This window comes from Simochromis diagramma, unplaced genomic scaffold (genome assembly GCF_900408965.1).
Source record: "Simochromis diagramma unplaced genomic scaffold, fSimDia1.1 OVJJ01000676.1, whole genome shotgun sequence".
Classification (NCBI taxonomy): Eukaryota; Metazoa; Chordata; class Actinopteri; order Cichliformes; family Cichlidae; genus Simochromis; species Simochromis diagramma.
In genome coordinates, this window is record NW_024387466.1 from 1,034,089 (window position 1) to 1,050,163 (window position 16,075).

At 40.4% G+C, this 16,075-nt stretch overlaps 1 long non-coding RNA gene across 1 annotated transcript; it reads right to left on the reverse strand.

Annotated features, from left to right (window-relative positions):
- Positions 1-1,579: 1,579 nt before the first annotated feature.
- On the reverse strand, positions 1,580-3,682 carry LOC120723269. The gene is made up of 2 exons (XR_005693702.1): positions 3,493-3,682; positions 1,580-1,765 (listed from the first exon to the last, which is right to left on the reverse strand). It is a non-coding gene; the product is annotated as an uncharacterized LOC120723269 (long non-coding RNA).
- Positions 3,683-16,075: the final 12,393 nt, after the last annotated feature.

Here is a 16,075-nt window from a genome sequence, read left to right on the forward strand (position 1 = left end):
GTTTTTTTTTTTTTTTTTTTTTTTAAAAGTGCAGTTCAACAGCTCTGAATCTGCTTTCGCCAAAGGTACACTACTCAGATATTCAGCTACTGAATGACAAATGCACAGACAGACAGAGGGCGGTTGATGGAGATGAGAAGTCACTACTGTAGCAGCTGAATGTCACTTTGAGCGCGTTGACTTACGGTGTGTGGGGGGGGGGGGATTCTTAAAACAAATACCGGAAGTGCTGCTTCATCATCCAGTAATCAGTCATCTGTAACGGGAAATGCTGGACTTGGTGTTTGTGCTTGACTTAAAAACTGTCCCTTCTTTAAACTGTTATTGCCTCTTGGAAGTGTTTTAAATTTACATAGGGCTTTTTGTTTTGTTTAATTAAATTTTTTTTCTTTCAGTGACACCTGAGAGGTAGTTACAATGGGAGTAAACAAGGGTGACACATGTCCTTTTAAAGGATTCAGTCATAAGAGATGATATGTGCCGAATCGTCCTCCTTTTCTTTGTCATCTCAAATGGCTGCTGTTTGTGTTCATGCATTTTTTTTATTTTTTTTTCTGCTCCTCCTCTCATCGATTCTCCATCTCTTGCCCTTCTTAAAACACGAGGCAATGGCATTTCTTTCTCATGTCTTACAGGTTGGCATTTAAGTTTTTAAGTGAGCAGTCTGATTATTTAATTTTCTTTTGTTTTTGAATTTAACAGAAGTGTCACATTAAAATGTTCGTTTTATTTTCAAAGCATGATAATAACCCTCAAATTCCAAACAATGTAATAGTCAATTTACAAAAAAAAAAAGAGAGAGAGAGAAAACTCCAGTGTTCACAATTTTAGTTTCCATTAAAATGTCAAATTTTCATGAAAGCAGTGTTTGTGTTTTCTGTTTTGGTTGCACACTGACACAGTGTTTCCTGTGACACATTATCTCAACCTTGTGCACTACTACAGACACGTTGCAAATCTTAAATCCCATTATCCAATTTAACCCACAGATAAGCTTCAAGGCTTCTGTTTGATTCTTGTGGGTGTGACCCCTTTTTTTTTTTTTTTCTCCCCTAAGCCTAGGGCTAAATTTAAGCACAATTCTAAAGTAACAGAAGGGTTTTTCCATCACTCTGAAAGACTGGGCCTTAAGACCGTAATAAAGCAGGACTCTTTTTACGACCTGTACTGTGTCAGCTGTTAAGCAGTGTTAGAATGGGACACAGTGCAATTTGCGAACCTTGGACAATTTTTGTGCTGTTATACGCTGGTCACTTTATTTGCAGTTTTGGTAGTTAAGTATTGAACCCTTGTTTTTCTTTTAAATTTTCTGTAGCACTGTCTCAACAAGGTGCTGACATTTTGGTCCATATTGGCATGACGATGTTACAGGTTCATCGGCTAAAGTGTGCCATGAAAAGATCTTATACCGTTACACCAACCCCAGCAGCCTGAACAAGGTAGGATGGATCGGTACTTGGCTTTTGTTTATGCCAAATTCTGACTCTGCATTCAGAAACTGAGACTCTTCAGACCAAGGAAGTGTTTTTTTGTTTTTTTTTGTTTTGTTTTGTTTTTGTTTTTGTTTTGTTTTTTTAAAAACCATCTTCTGTCCAGTTTTTATGAGCCTATGTGAATTGCAGCCTCATTTTCCTATTCTGATCGGATTGGCAACCAGTGTGGTCCTCTGCTGCCCACGTGCTCTTCTGCATACCTTGGTTGTAACAAATGGTTACTTGAGTTACTGTTGCCTTCCTATCTGATGCTCTGGCCTTTTTCCTCTGACCTCTGCAGGCACGTGCAGAGGGGGGGGGGGGCTAGAGGGGCTTGAGCACCCGCCCCTTTCCTGATGGGTGCCCAAAGTGCCCTTTTGTTGAGGCAACTTTTTTTTTTTTTTTTAAATGTGTGTGTGCGTGCGGAGTCCTGTCTGTGCCCCTCAACAATAATATTTAACTATTAATCACAGTTTTGCTAAATAAAAGGATCTGGCTTGCATAAGTCACATGATCACATTTAACCAATGATCGCCCTTGACGGCAGAACGCGCTGGTTACGAGCCGGGAACGAGCTCACAAAGAGCACGCGCATTTTTAGCGGTCCGGAGCTGTAGGAGAGACACAAGTTAACTCAGAGACGCAGACTGATGCGACAAAACCAGTAAGTAGGTGTACAGCGTACACTGTAGTGTGTAGCACCCAGGAGTATTAGCTTATTACGTACAGTTGGTAAGTTGTCTTGTGGCAACTGACGAACTGAAACAAACGAGCGTGCTGTGTGTGCAACAGCGCGACAAACATTACCTGTCCTTGTATTAACTGCACAAGTAGTGCTGGTCATAGCTGCTGGCTACCTGTGTAAGGCTGTCATGGGTCTGTAGCTCTGTCACCGTTTTAGGGAACATATTTAGTTTTAAAGCAAGTTACAGGGCTTTTCCGGCCTTTCTGGGGGTATTATATTTCACTAAAAAACGATCTAATATGCATGTCCACATAATTATGCATAATTATAATATATTAAAAAACACGCTGTATTTTAAAGAACATACATTAAGAAGCAGATTATATTAATTTATATTTTAAATAAGACAAAATTTGGATTTTACAGCAGTAAAATTATTGTATCTCTACAGTTTAAAAATGTAATAAGCTTTGCCCCTGCACAGAGTGGATAGTGAAACAAATGGAATCATCATAAATACATTATTTCATATTTATTACTTCCCCCTCCTCATTGCTTTATTATTGTAGCTCTAGTAATAAATAATAATGTAAGGATTCTGGATCAGCACCATGATGCCCATAGTATATACAGTATTCTGAAGAAGGTCTAAAATGTCCCTGTGTGTGCGTGCATGTGTGTGTTTTAGTTAGATGGATTTAAAAAAAATATATATATATATATATTACTCATGATATAACATTGTCCAGACATGGCTGGTAAGGACATGAGGAGGAAACGGTAGGAGCTGTGTGAGGCTACTAAAGGCAGTGCTATAACATTTTTCTGTCATTATTTTATTATAGATTAAGTGCTGGAGTTGTTAGGTGTGGATAATTAGATTATAGTTTATTGCAATAGCAAGTTGTGCCTTGTTCTCAGATAGACAGCAAGTGGAGAGTGATATATGAAATGATGGGATGGAAGGAAGAAGAGAAGCAAAGAGTGATTCACAGGCAGAGCCTAATTTATTTCTCACAGTTTTTTGTTGCCTTATGGTTCTAAGCGCTGTCACCAATCTTTGCATTTTGTTATTATCTCATGACACTTGTTTAATCAGCTACCATCTCTCCTATGGACTTTTTACTGTCTACAGTCTCAGATCAACACAGCCCTGCCCTCCAGCACTATCAGCAGCAACCCCTCAACAGCTAAAACATTGACTACGTTTGCTTTGCCTTGTTGCCCATATTAGATTCTTGATGAATGTGTGTTGTTGTTATTCAGCCTGGTTCAATGTGCCCCTTTTTAACTTTGAGCACCCGCCCCTTTAAACCTCTCTGCACGGCCCTGGACCTCTGATCAACAAAACATTGTTCCACAGAGAACTGCTGCTCACTGGTTAGTTTCTTTTGGGACATTCTCTGTAAACTCTAGAGATCGTTCTGTGGGAAAATCCCTCAAACTTCAGCAGGCCGTCTTGATTGTCTCTGGCCTCTTTCTAAATGGTTGGAGTTGCTGCAGTGTTGGTTGATTAGGTAGTTGTACTAACAAACAGTTGAACAGGTGTACTTACAGAGTGGCTGATGAGTGTATATGGTACTTTACTACATATTGGATGGAGGTGATACATTTTCTGTTTGTAAGAATATTTTCTATCAGTTCTCATTTCTTCATATTTTGCTTGGAAAAACTGAAGTATTGTATAAAAGGCAAGTCCCCTTGTTGGTGCAAAAATAATGTAATGCATGTCTGCCAAACTGTCATCACTGGCATTTTTCATACATGAAGACATGTTAAAAAATTTAAAATTCTGGAAAGTTGTTTGTGGGGGGAAATCCAATTCCTTGGAAGCAAAATATAAAGGAAAGGGTGACTCTAGACCAGGGGCGGCAACCTGCGGCTCTTTAGTCTTTACACTGCGGCTCCGCGTGGTTTGGGAAAATAAATTAGAAGTATTTAGCTGAAGTGTATTTTATTTATGTTAGTTCTTTCTTTCTTTTTCTTTTTTTTAACTCGTAGTTCTAAATTGGAAGATTATTGTGATATTTAAATATAAAAATACAATTATATTTTATTTATTTTTTTTCATCGCTCCCAATAAGCGTCACACTCGCGGACGCTGGTATGCTCGCCGAAACGCCGTGCATATATCGAGACTTTCAACCCCAGGTAGGCCAATTAACTTCGGATCCACATTATGTCAGCAGCTGTTCTCCACCGTGAACTATGTTAAAAACAAACACTGCTCACGCCTCACAGATGACAGCTTACAGTCCTGCGTAAAGATGAAAGTGACTTTGTACAGCCCCGATTTGCAGATGCTGTGCGCAGAGGTTCAGGAGCAGAAGTCCCATTGTAAACATATCACGGCAGACCCGACGATGTTTGCATGAACATGCTTTTCAGCATCTCTTTATTGACCACTTTTCACAAACGGTTGCTGTAGCATACAGCCAGCTGTAGCTTTTCAGCTCACAGCCCGACACATACCAACAACAGCATAGATGGCACAGACGTGAAGGTGGCGAGGCGTGATTGCGGGTGCCGCTCAGGTGCGTCCGCCTCTCCTGCAGACCACGCCTTGCCACACACATTAACCAGGTAAAATACATATTTAGGCAGAATTTTGCAAATATCTATTTTTAATTTTTTTAGCAGCATGGTGCTTTTTTCCCCCCCAATTATTATTATTTTTTTATATAAGTCATGTCAAGGCTCCAAAAGCCCAAAGGCAAAATATCTGGTGTGAGCTGCCACCCTTATATATAAGGGTGGCAGCTCACACCCGTTTTTGTTTACATGGATCATTTTAGTTCAGCTTTCCTTTTGTTATATGTCTTTAAGAGTTCAAAATGTGTTAATTATATACATAAATTGTAACTTTCTCTATAGCACTTCATGGATTTCATAAGCAGCACACCTTAGTTGTTCACACAAAGCATAAAGGTAAAAAACAATATATACAGTGTTATCTTCATTTTAGATGTCAAAAAGTATTTGCGGCTCCCAGTGTTTTCGTTTGCGTGGAAACCAGGTTCAAATGGCTCTTTGGGTGTGAAAGGTTGCTGACCCCTGCTCTAGACTTTTGCGCAGTACTGCAGCTATGATAGACACAAACAGAGCCCCAAAATGTTTTCCTGTATAATATAATGAGGCCATAAGTTGCCTCACTCTGTCATGTTAGTCAGAACTATTAGCTTGATTACTTGAGGGTTAAACTTTACTTTTTATTGTGTCAAAGACTTGCTGCAAATAAACTAGTACAGTACATATTGTAGGTGAAATTAGCTAAACCGCTGCTAAATGCAATAATGCAGTATGGTATAAATTACACTCATATGAACACCTCTGGTAACTTAACCTCAATAGTTTTTCACTTTTATTTAAAAGTTCTGCAGTAAGTAATATCAATATATGGATATTGTTGTGTTATTCCTTTCCTCAAGTGAATGATGTGTACTATTCTTCCACCACTTTGTTTGGATGCTGATTCCCCCCCCCCCCCCCCCCCCCCCCCCCAAACAGTGTTTCGAAATAACACGGATTTACACACATTGGCTGCTAGGAGCTATTTCAAATGAATTTAAAAGTACAGAGTTATTCACTGGTTCCTCCTGTGTCTTTGTTTTCTTTCACTGGGATGGAAATGGGGTGTCACAAGGTAAAATGAAACCTAAGCCATGTGGACAAATGACACCAATAAATAGGTCCTTGAACAGTACAAAGAAAATATTTGAGAAGTCAGTGCTTTGGAGACGGGAAAATCTTTTTTTTTTTTTTTTTTTAATTAAAAACAACCCAAAAACAGTTGTGCAACTTTGCAAAGTTATGTGAAACCATCTCTTCAGCTGCCAGCACCAGCTAAAGAAACTGCAAATCAAATGGGAAGTTTTCCAGGACACACAGACATCTGCTCCTCTGCTTCTTCTGACAGCATATGTTAGAAACGCTTCCACTCACAGTGTGTCTCACAGTCACTCCCATAGTCGCTCTGTTTAGCAAGGACAGCATTAGTGGAAACCATGTGGTCTTAATGAGCTCAGCTTGATCAAAAGGTCTCTAGGTGCTGCATCATCATCATCAACATCACCAGTGAGCAAGGCTGCCGATTGTTGTTCAAAGACGCCCCCTTGTGGGAGTAGGATTAGCACACACTGAGTCACACAAGCTGAGCTTCACAAGATGAGACGCTTATTTTAATCACCTCTTGATTTTATGAACAGAGGCCATGCACCTCAGCTTTTAGATTTTTTTTTTTCTTAACTATGTTTCTTTATCTGATTTAAATGAACAAAAAATGTAATAAAATTTTAACTTTGACCTTGACTTAGATGTTTCAATACAAATTTCTTAGTTTCTGTTATGACTTCTAGATGCTATAGGACTTTTTCTGCATGAGCATGTAATCTGCTTAGATCCCCTTTGGAAAGCTACTTTGTTTGATTTTTTTTCCCACTTTTTTCCAAACTCTCTGAAAGCCCCTGAAAACCTTTGCACAGTACTGTAGTTTGAAATGTTTGTCTGGTGGAGGGAGTTAAATTTGGAAGTTCTTCGAATGCTGTGATGACCCTGGAAGCTGTTGACACTGCAGGTGGTGTATTTTCACCACAAACACGTGTACACACATTTTTTTTTCTCCCCCTATTCTGTCCATAAAATTGAACCGGTGTTTACTGCCACCCCTTCAATTTTACCTTGATTACTGTGCACTTCGTGAAGGCAACATGGGGCTTGATGGTTAGTGGACTGGTGCTCAGAGAGATTGTCTAGTGGTCTGGAAGGTCACTAAAAGGTTTGATCTTTCTATTAACAATTCGTCTGCGCTGAGGTGTTTGAACTAGATGCCGAATGTCTTCTCACCTCAGGACTGCTGCAAAAAGGATGAGCTCAGTGACCCTTTTTCAAAAAAGAAAGAAAGAAAGCAGCTTTGTTTCCACTATCGGTGACCTGAATAAAAGTACAGGAGTATTAGAAACATATTATTGGTAGTATATGGGATATTAAAGGTGCTTTTAAAAAAGCACCTTTAATATTTTTGTCTTTTTCTATGCCATTGAAGAGATATAAAATGAAGATAAACTGGAGTGAGGTGTACTTTTGTTTAATACCAATTTGTACCACAAGATGGTGCAGTGAGTCAATGTAACCTTGATTTAACCAGGCAAGTCATCAAGAACACGTTCTTGTGAACAATGAGGCCTGATAAAAGAAAAGCCTCTTGAAGATGTTAGAAAAGGGTTCAAAAGCAGCACATATCCTAAAATGTTTCAATACTTTGTTTGCAATAGTAATGCACTGCCCCCTGGTGGTGAAAAGTACAGTTATATTTTCAAGAAGGTAATTGCAAAAAGTACCTTTTAAATATCACAAGTATTCTCAGATAATGATTTGTCATATTACAGGCCAGTTTTCTTGTGACCCACGACATGAAGGATTGGATCTAAAACACATTTGTGTCTTAACGGGGCTTTTTAAAACCCATCTGCTCTGTGGCTGAGAATGTTAAATCTGACTTTTTCTCTAAATCCATGTGTAATTGTGTATTTATTACCCTCATCTCGGCCTTATATTTGTGAAAAATGGTTCTATAATTTGCAATTTTATTCCTCAGTTGCTCCTGGTTTGGTTTTGTAAGTTACTACAGCACAAGTGTGATTTATGACATTTCTCAGCTCCATCAGTCAAGGACTGCTTCATAGAGCCATTTTTCTATTGAAAGCCCTCACGCATTTAGACGGGTCCTTACATGCTGCTCATTCTTGATAGGGACAGGAACCAGAGGCAGTGTATCATCTGAGTGCATCTCCCGCTTTCTTGTATGAATATATCAGCACTGACCAGACAGTCCCTGACATTTAGTGATCTGTGATGATCAGCATAAACCTTAAATTATCCAATGTCTGCCTGAAGTGCTTTCAAAAGTTTGCCACTGATCTGATGTACATCATGGTTCAAAGAACAGCTACTGCAGGCCCGGTTCCAGCGATCACCCCGAACCCTCGCAGAGTTTAATTAACATCACCAGTGTGCTCACTGAGAATGTGCAGCAGTGCAGGAAGCTGCAAGTGCTCAAATGATTTGGGAGTAAAGTGCATGGCTCATACTTTCTATAGCACACTCGGGATGAATGTTATTTTTTTTTGTTTTTTTTTAACTCGAACTCTTTCTATGATTTTATTTTACAGTGCTTGAGAGCTGTGTCATACTTGAAAAATGTGTGATTAATGGGCACCGCCCTCTAGGGCCACCAGCACATTTTCATTTCCCAAAGCTATATAGAACATTGTAATTTAAAGTAAAGGATAATAAAGCTTTGTGTGCAACAAAGACATGCTCCTCTGGTGCAGAGTTTAAAAGTGTCACCTAGATACATCCCCAGAGCATAGCAAACTCTCTAGGTAGCAAATAAGCTACTTCACTGACATTTTGAACCTGTTGTAAAGAGACCAGGAGCCTACAGCTATGCTAGCGGCTCTGTGAGGCTGTAGCTAGGCACAGTAGGGCTTTGAACTAAATGCTAACATCAGCAAGATAGCAATATTACAAGTCCTAACGGGCTCATATTTAGCAGGTTTACGCCATAGCTAAATATGGTTAAAAGTGTTGGTATGTACAGTGTCAAACCTCCTTTACTCATAGGCAACATAAAGCTAAACTTGATTTTTTAAAATAATTGAAAATACATTATTTAAAAACAAACAAAAAGGTGATATGTCTCTATTTGACAAAAGAAAAAATTACATTCAGTCAGTATATTCATTGTGGTGACGGCACAGTAGTATGCCGTTTACTGTCCTGTCACAGCAACAGGGAAAATGTGCCCTGTAGTTTCTAAACTATGGGAATGGACTACATAAATGTTAGTCCCTAATCCCTGTTTCAAAGAAACACAGAAAGAAGCACAGCCTAACACAGTGTGATCCATTACACTGTGCGTGTATGTGTATGTGACCTTCTCTGCAGGGTTGGTAGCCTGGTTATGGTTTGGTGAATATATAAATAACTGATTTAGTTATTCTTGGTTAGGACTGACTCATCACTCACATGAGAGCTGAAACATCTTCAAGCAGTTCAAACACCTCTCGGTATCTTATGATAAATATCTCTTACGGTTGTTTAGAACATAGAGAAGGGAGTTCCAGACAGCAACAGTTCACAAAGAAAAAATGTATTAACTGTAGTTTCTGACCTATAAAGAATATGTGGCACAACTTAGGATTAACTGCAACGCAAGCAAACCAAAGTAAATGAAAACCAAATCAGACTTCCAAGTAGGTGAAGTAATTTCCTTTATTAGATGGGAGGGGCCTTTTATAAGCACCTACAAAGGAGGAAGGGAAAAAAAAAGGCTAACAACCAACAGCAACGTAAGGCCCAGGCCCCTCACATTGTCTAAAATAAAAGTAGCTGCCTTTGTAATATTTTAAAGCATCGAGGGAAATGTTAGTATGAGAGGAAAAAAAAAGATGGCTATGATTATTTCTTAATACATATGTGTGTATACTGTGCCTGTAATGTAAAAGGGCTCTAAGAGTCAACGTTGAAGAGACTTCATACATGCCTGCCCTTATTATGACTCATTGAAGTGATTATGCAGCAGGCTGTCATCATCCATCACAAAGCCGTCCACATGCTCGGGCTCAGCGATCTCCGTAATGTACAGCGTGGCCCCCACCCCACCGTACCACCACCTCCCTTCAAGTGTGGCCATTAGTTAACTCTGCATATAATCCCACAAGCCCCTGATCATTCGTTTCCTGTTTACTCACACTGCTCGGCCTCCACTCTTCTTGCCACTTGTACATGAGTGAGAGGAAGCCGGAGTAAGTTACAAAGGACTGGAAATCCATGTATGGAGGCAGAATGTGTGACACAGGTGTCAGATTGAAATCAGACATGAGTCAGTCCAGCTGCACTGACGGAACAAGACAGCAGCAGCACGTCCACGTGATCCGAACGACAGGAGCGCCGGCGTAGCCTCAGAAAACTGTGGCAAATGCAAGCTGTCCCGCCGATGATTTCTTTCAGGTCATCTCTAATATTCTCTCAGCAAACTGCCGCATAGTGTTTGCTTCTAGGTGGAATTAAGCTTTGTGTGCCACTGGGCTGGTGTGAAGGGTGGAGGGAGAAAGACGAGGACGGGGAGGTGGGGAGGGGGCTTTTTGTGTGATATGGGCCATTGACTGCTTTTCCATAGCTCAGGAACAATAATGAGATTTTTTTTTTTTTTTTCAGAATATCAGTGCCACCATTCAGCGCACTGATTGTGTTTATGAAATTGTGCATACATCTCTCAATGCTGGAGCACAGGATGGGGAAAGCTATTTTCAAAACATTAGCAAATTGTTTTCTGTTATTGTGCAGAGATTGATAAGAGCATGCGTCGACTAAACACACAGACACACATACGGGGGAAGAAAAACATAAAAAGGCAAGAGACTGCTGCGATGGCTCGGATTTACTCTCTAATGTATTACCATGACTTCATACTGCTGTTAAACTGTAACTACAATAAATTCAATCGGTGCTTTGAACCACTGTAGGTGTATTCCTCCTCTGAAAAAGCCATTTGAGGATGCTGCGACTATCCAGTTTATTTATTATCACTTGTGTTACTGTGTTACCTGCTGATGACAAATGTTCCTGATGAGATATGAAAATGACCTTGAGCGTGACCTTGCCTTCAAATCTCTGACATTTCTCCAAAGCAGATATTGAGACAAATTGCTTGAGATTTCACACAAATCAATTTTATCTGATTACAGACCTCTGCACGCCAGCATTAACCAATGAAAATGCGTTTGCTGCTACTCATGCACGGCGGGTTACAGTTCTCATTAGCGCTCGCAGCGGCTTCAGAGGCAGCAAAACTGATTTTTTGGGGGGGGGGGCTTTTTTATTGCATTAAAAATGACATGGACATTCTTTTATCAGGACAGCGATACTTTGTAGATGTTTTTTTTGATGATACCGTATCACATCTGGAATACACTGTGCTGTGATATGGCTGTTTGCTGACAGTAACTCTGGACATCAAACACTGTCGTTTTGATGGCAATTTTTCTGACAGCAAATGAGGCTGTTAAACTCTTCTTGTCAATTTCTTACTCTGAGAAGACACCACACAAGGACATGCAAGACGAGTGGGAGTTTCAGTGTAAGCGAATCAAAGTTAAAAGATATCAGAGAATTCAGTATTTTCAGCTGTGGTACCTGGCACCTTCTCAAATATCCAAACTGAGACACAAAAAGAATATGTTGGTCCCCCCTTTTGCTGATATGATTGCTGATATGATAGCAACAGATCCTTTAAGTCCTGTAAGTTGAGAGGTGGGGTCAACATAGATTAAAGCTGTTTGTCCAGCATATCCCACAGATGCTCGATTGGAATGAGATCTGGGGAATTTGGAGGTCAAGTCAACACCTCAAACTCGTTGTCCTGCTCCTCAAACCATTCCTGAACCACTTGTGCTTTGTAACTGAGAGCCTTATCATGCTGACAGAGGCCACACCCGTCAGAGACTACCGTTACCATAAAAGGGTGTGTGTGTTCTACATCAATGCTTAGTTAGGGTGGTACGTGTCCAAGCTACTGTCACATGAATGGCATGACCCAACACTTACCTGCAGAACATTACCCAAAACATCACACTGCCTCCTCTGGCTTGTCTTCTTCCTATAGTGCGTCTTGGTACCAGGTGTTCCCCAGGTTAGTTACACACACGAACACATCCATCCACGTGATGTAAAAAGAAACATGATTCATCAGATATGACCAGATATGGTTCTGATGCTTATGTGCCCATTTTTGGCACTTTCTTGGGCAGACCAGAGTCAGCATGGTCACCCTGATTGTTCTGCAGCTGTGCAGCCACATATGCAACAATGCACAGATGCACTGTGTATTCTCACACTTTTCTAAAATTTCTGCTATTTGAGCCTCAGTAGCTTGGCTGCTGGATCGTCCGCTCCCCAATGCATCAGTGAGCCTTGGCCACCCATGACCCTGACACTGGTTCATCACTCTTCCACTTGCCCATTTTTTCTGCTTCTAACACATCAACTGTGACGACATGTTCACATGCCCCCTAATACATCACACCTAGTAACAGGTGCCATGATGAAGAGATAATCAGTGTTATTCACTTCACCTGTCAGTGCTCATAATGTTATGCCTGATTGTACACTTTTAAATAAAGATAAGATTGCACCAATGTACTATGACCAGCCAGCCTATAAGAGATAACTGGCTCATATTGGGTTGGACTCCCACTGGAAGTGGAATGATCCATACTTTCATGTTTATTTCAGGTTTTGACAGGTTTCAGAGATACCTCACCTTATTTGTAATGAGTGGTTGTTTGAGTTACTGCTACCTTCCTATTAGCTCCAAGCACTCCAGCCATTCTCCTCTCACCTCTAAGATCAACAAGGCATTTTTAAACAGAAAACTGGTGCCCACTGGATATATATGTGTACTTGTTGTTGTTGTCAGACTTTCTCTGTGTAAAATCTAGAGATAGTTGTTTGGGAAAAATCCCAGTAGATCAGCCCATCTGGCACCAACAACAATTCCACATTCATTGTCACTTAAATCACCTTTCTTCCCCATTCTGATGTTGAGTTTGAACTTCAGCAGGTTGTGCTGACAGCATGCCTAAATGCACCAAGTTGTGATTGGGTGATTAGATAGTATATTTTTCTATCTGAGCATTTTGTAGTACCCAGCTAAAGAACCATTAATCCGTTGGTAATGATCCCATCAACACCAATACCCCCCAACCCCCCCGCCTCCCTTGACACCTACTTTGTATTTTCACTCTGTCCTCCAGTGATAATTGTCACTCTCGCCTGCTTCTACAGTCTGTTGCTCACTAGTTTGCTCTGAGGCAACTATTGATTCGGGAGCATCATCAGATCCATGAAGACAATGATGATGAACAATGAACAGACAGCTGCATCCTCTGTAGTCGGGGGCCAAAACTGATGGCCTTTGTAAGCATGTAATGCTTCATCTGGTGGATAATATGAGAGAAAATAGGGGCACAATATGTGAATTTTCTGAGTCACTTAGCTCATGGTCTACCCTGCTTTTCATGCTGCTGGCTACACACACTCTCTCGAATTACAGACACTATAATGGCTGAAAATAGACTGGACACAGCGTCTTTCCTCACCTGTAAGAATTCAAATGCAAAAGCATACTTTACTGGAGAAAATGATTATATATATTATATATGTATATTTAACGAGGCACATCTATGACAACAGATAAAAGAAACAAACTAGACGTAGACAAAACAATGGCATTGTATTAATGAGGTGATATAAATGCTGTCAAAACCTTCACTGGGTAGAACGGTAGTGTGATAATCCTTACCCTCGCAACAAATTGTAATTAGCATAATTTATATTAGAGTAATAATTAACATATGAAAGTAATGAGATTACAGTTATCACATCTGTTGCAATTTTTAAAGCAAAACTATCCTGATTTAGATTGTTCATAATCTATAGTCTAACAGGCTGCCACCTATAAAAACCAAGGCCTAATCTATTGGATTATGCTATTTAATATAATTTTTCTGATGTTATTTAAAACTTTAGAGACTATACCGTAATATTCTGTAATGAAAGGTGACGTGAGCTGTGAAACAACAGAGTGAAGATGGGGTCATAATAAAAGTAATTTCCTAAAAGCTCAGTAGAACAACTCAGTACGCTCCCATTTGTTTCTTAAACAACGATCCACGATCCAAGCCCGCACAAGAAAAGCACCTGTGCTCTTGGCTTCAGACGTTTGCCATTCCCAGAAGGTCATTTGGTTAATGCATATTTGAGTTTTCATGGACTCTTAACTAGTTTTTAATCAGCAATTATTAGCGAATTGGAAGGCTGTGCAGGCACATGACTCTCTGCTGGCGGGAGAGTGCCCATCAATGTCACGTCAATTTCCATGCCAAAGGCTACATTAGGCCTGGAGTCTGGGAGGAAACAGCCACCTGAGTGCCTCATCTCCCCATCCACAGCAGTCTTCTCATCAACTATTGACTCTATTACACAGCACTGTCAAAAAAATTTTCCGCTTCAAAAGAGGAGCAACCATTACATGGCTGTGTGGGGAGATAATTTAGTGATGCACATAAAATTAAGTGCATATCCATTGAACATTGCTCATTATTGCACTTGAATTCCTACAATGCCAGGCTCGTGTGAGGATCCTGGATGCTTCCCAACCTTTCATTCCTTTCCCATTTTCAAGGCATAAACACAACTTGATGATTTAGGCTGATGTGATACATAAATAGCTGTCATTTTCATCTATAGCTAACCTACCTGTAATTGGCAATTAAACATTGCCAGCATCTCAGACTAGCTCTTAATTACCGTTAATAAGTGCTGAGGGGCTCTGAGGTGTCCTCGCAGGCTGAGGATGGGGGATGTGAGTCTCCTGCAGCACCACATCACGCCATGAATATGCATGGCGGAAAGGTATTCTTCCGCTCTCTCTCCCTCTGCTTTTCAGGCACACGGAGGTGGAAATGGACCACCTCTTGAACTTCTTCATTACACCTCCACAGCAACCTCAGCATCGCCGCCGTCGTTGCCATGCTGCATCCTCGCAATGGCATTTCCGTGCACTGTGGCTTGTTTTGTGTTTGCCAGGAGCTGTCACATTCAGCCTGTTAGTGCTGGCCCATGGGAAATTTGCACAGTGTGACTGGTATGAGGTGAGGCCATCAAATGAGCCTGTGACATGCTGCTATATGCCCCACATATTTGCTATGATCTGTGTTTGTGTCTGTTTGGATAATGCTAATCACGACCCTTAGCCCCTTTCACATTTACCCTTTTTTTTGAAACAGGAGATACATTTTCACAGTATAGAGGCTCATCCTCAAATATCATTTATAGTATTTCTACTTTAAAGCAAAGTTTGATTTCACAGATTATTACAGCTTCCTTTTCTCCGCTGTGAGCTGACATTTAGCTCCCATGACTGCTGATTGTCTTGCCGAGTTCCACTAAAGACCCGAATCCTTGTATTTAAGGGCCGACGAGTGTAGAGCTCTCTGATCATAATGGCACTTTTAATTAGCACTTAATTAAAGGCAGGTGGACTGGAAAGGTCAAGCAGTTAGGCCTCTGAGTTAAAAACACAGTCAACGTGAGCATCGGCTCTTTGACAGATTTGTCTGCTAATTACAGTGACCAGAGTCTGGACAAACTCTGTTCACATCTGCCTGAGGTTAAGCCATTTTTCATATTTACCATCTTTGCTTCTAAAGTTTCGCCTGTATTAATGTTTGCTTTGATTTCTTTAAATCTAAGAGTCAATTCCTCGGACAGACAGCAAGAAAATCCAGAGCAGTTTCTTTTGTAAGAAAGTGAAACAGCCCACACTGCCAAATTGGATCATCATTGTGCTCATTACACAAACACAAAAATGAATGCAGCGTGATCTAAACTCGCAGTGCCTCGGCTGTGAAAAACAGAGCTGAGCCAAGAGTATTGATCTCAGTCTGAATTTATGGATTGCCGTGTCTAAGTGAGTGATGGAGCTGTCGGACCGTCGGTCTCACCTGACAAGCACCCACATTAAAAATCCTGATCCCTGAATTCCACCGGCGTCATGTTTAACTATCGCCATCTATCACGGTAAACATATACAAAAAAAGGTGTTTTAAATCTATTGTCGTGAACTCAATAAACTATTGTTATCCTTAGTGTGTCTGTGAGTTAGCTTTAGTAAAAAATGTGTGAAAAAATGGAACGATCCAGTCAGAAAGCAGCTGAATTTTTTCTTCATCGTCAAGTGTTTCACCTCAGAAAATGACTCGGAATCAGATTTTTGCTTCTGCCATCTGAGGTTAAATTCTCCATCTCGGGAAGAAGCAGAACTAAGCACAGCGTGACAAACGCATCAAAAGGTACT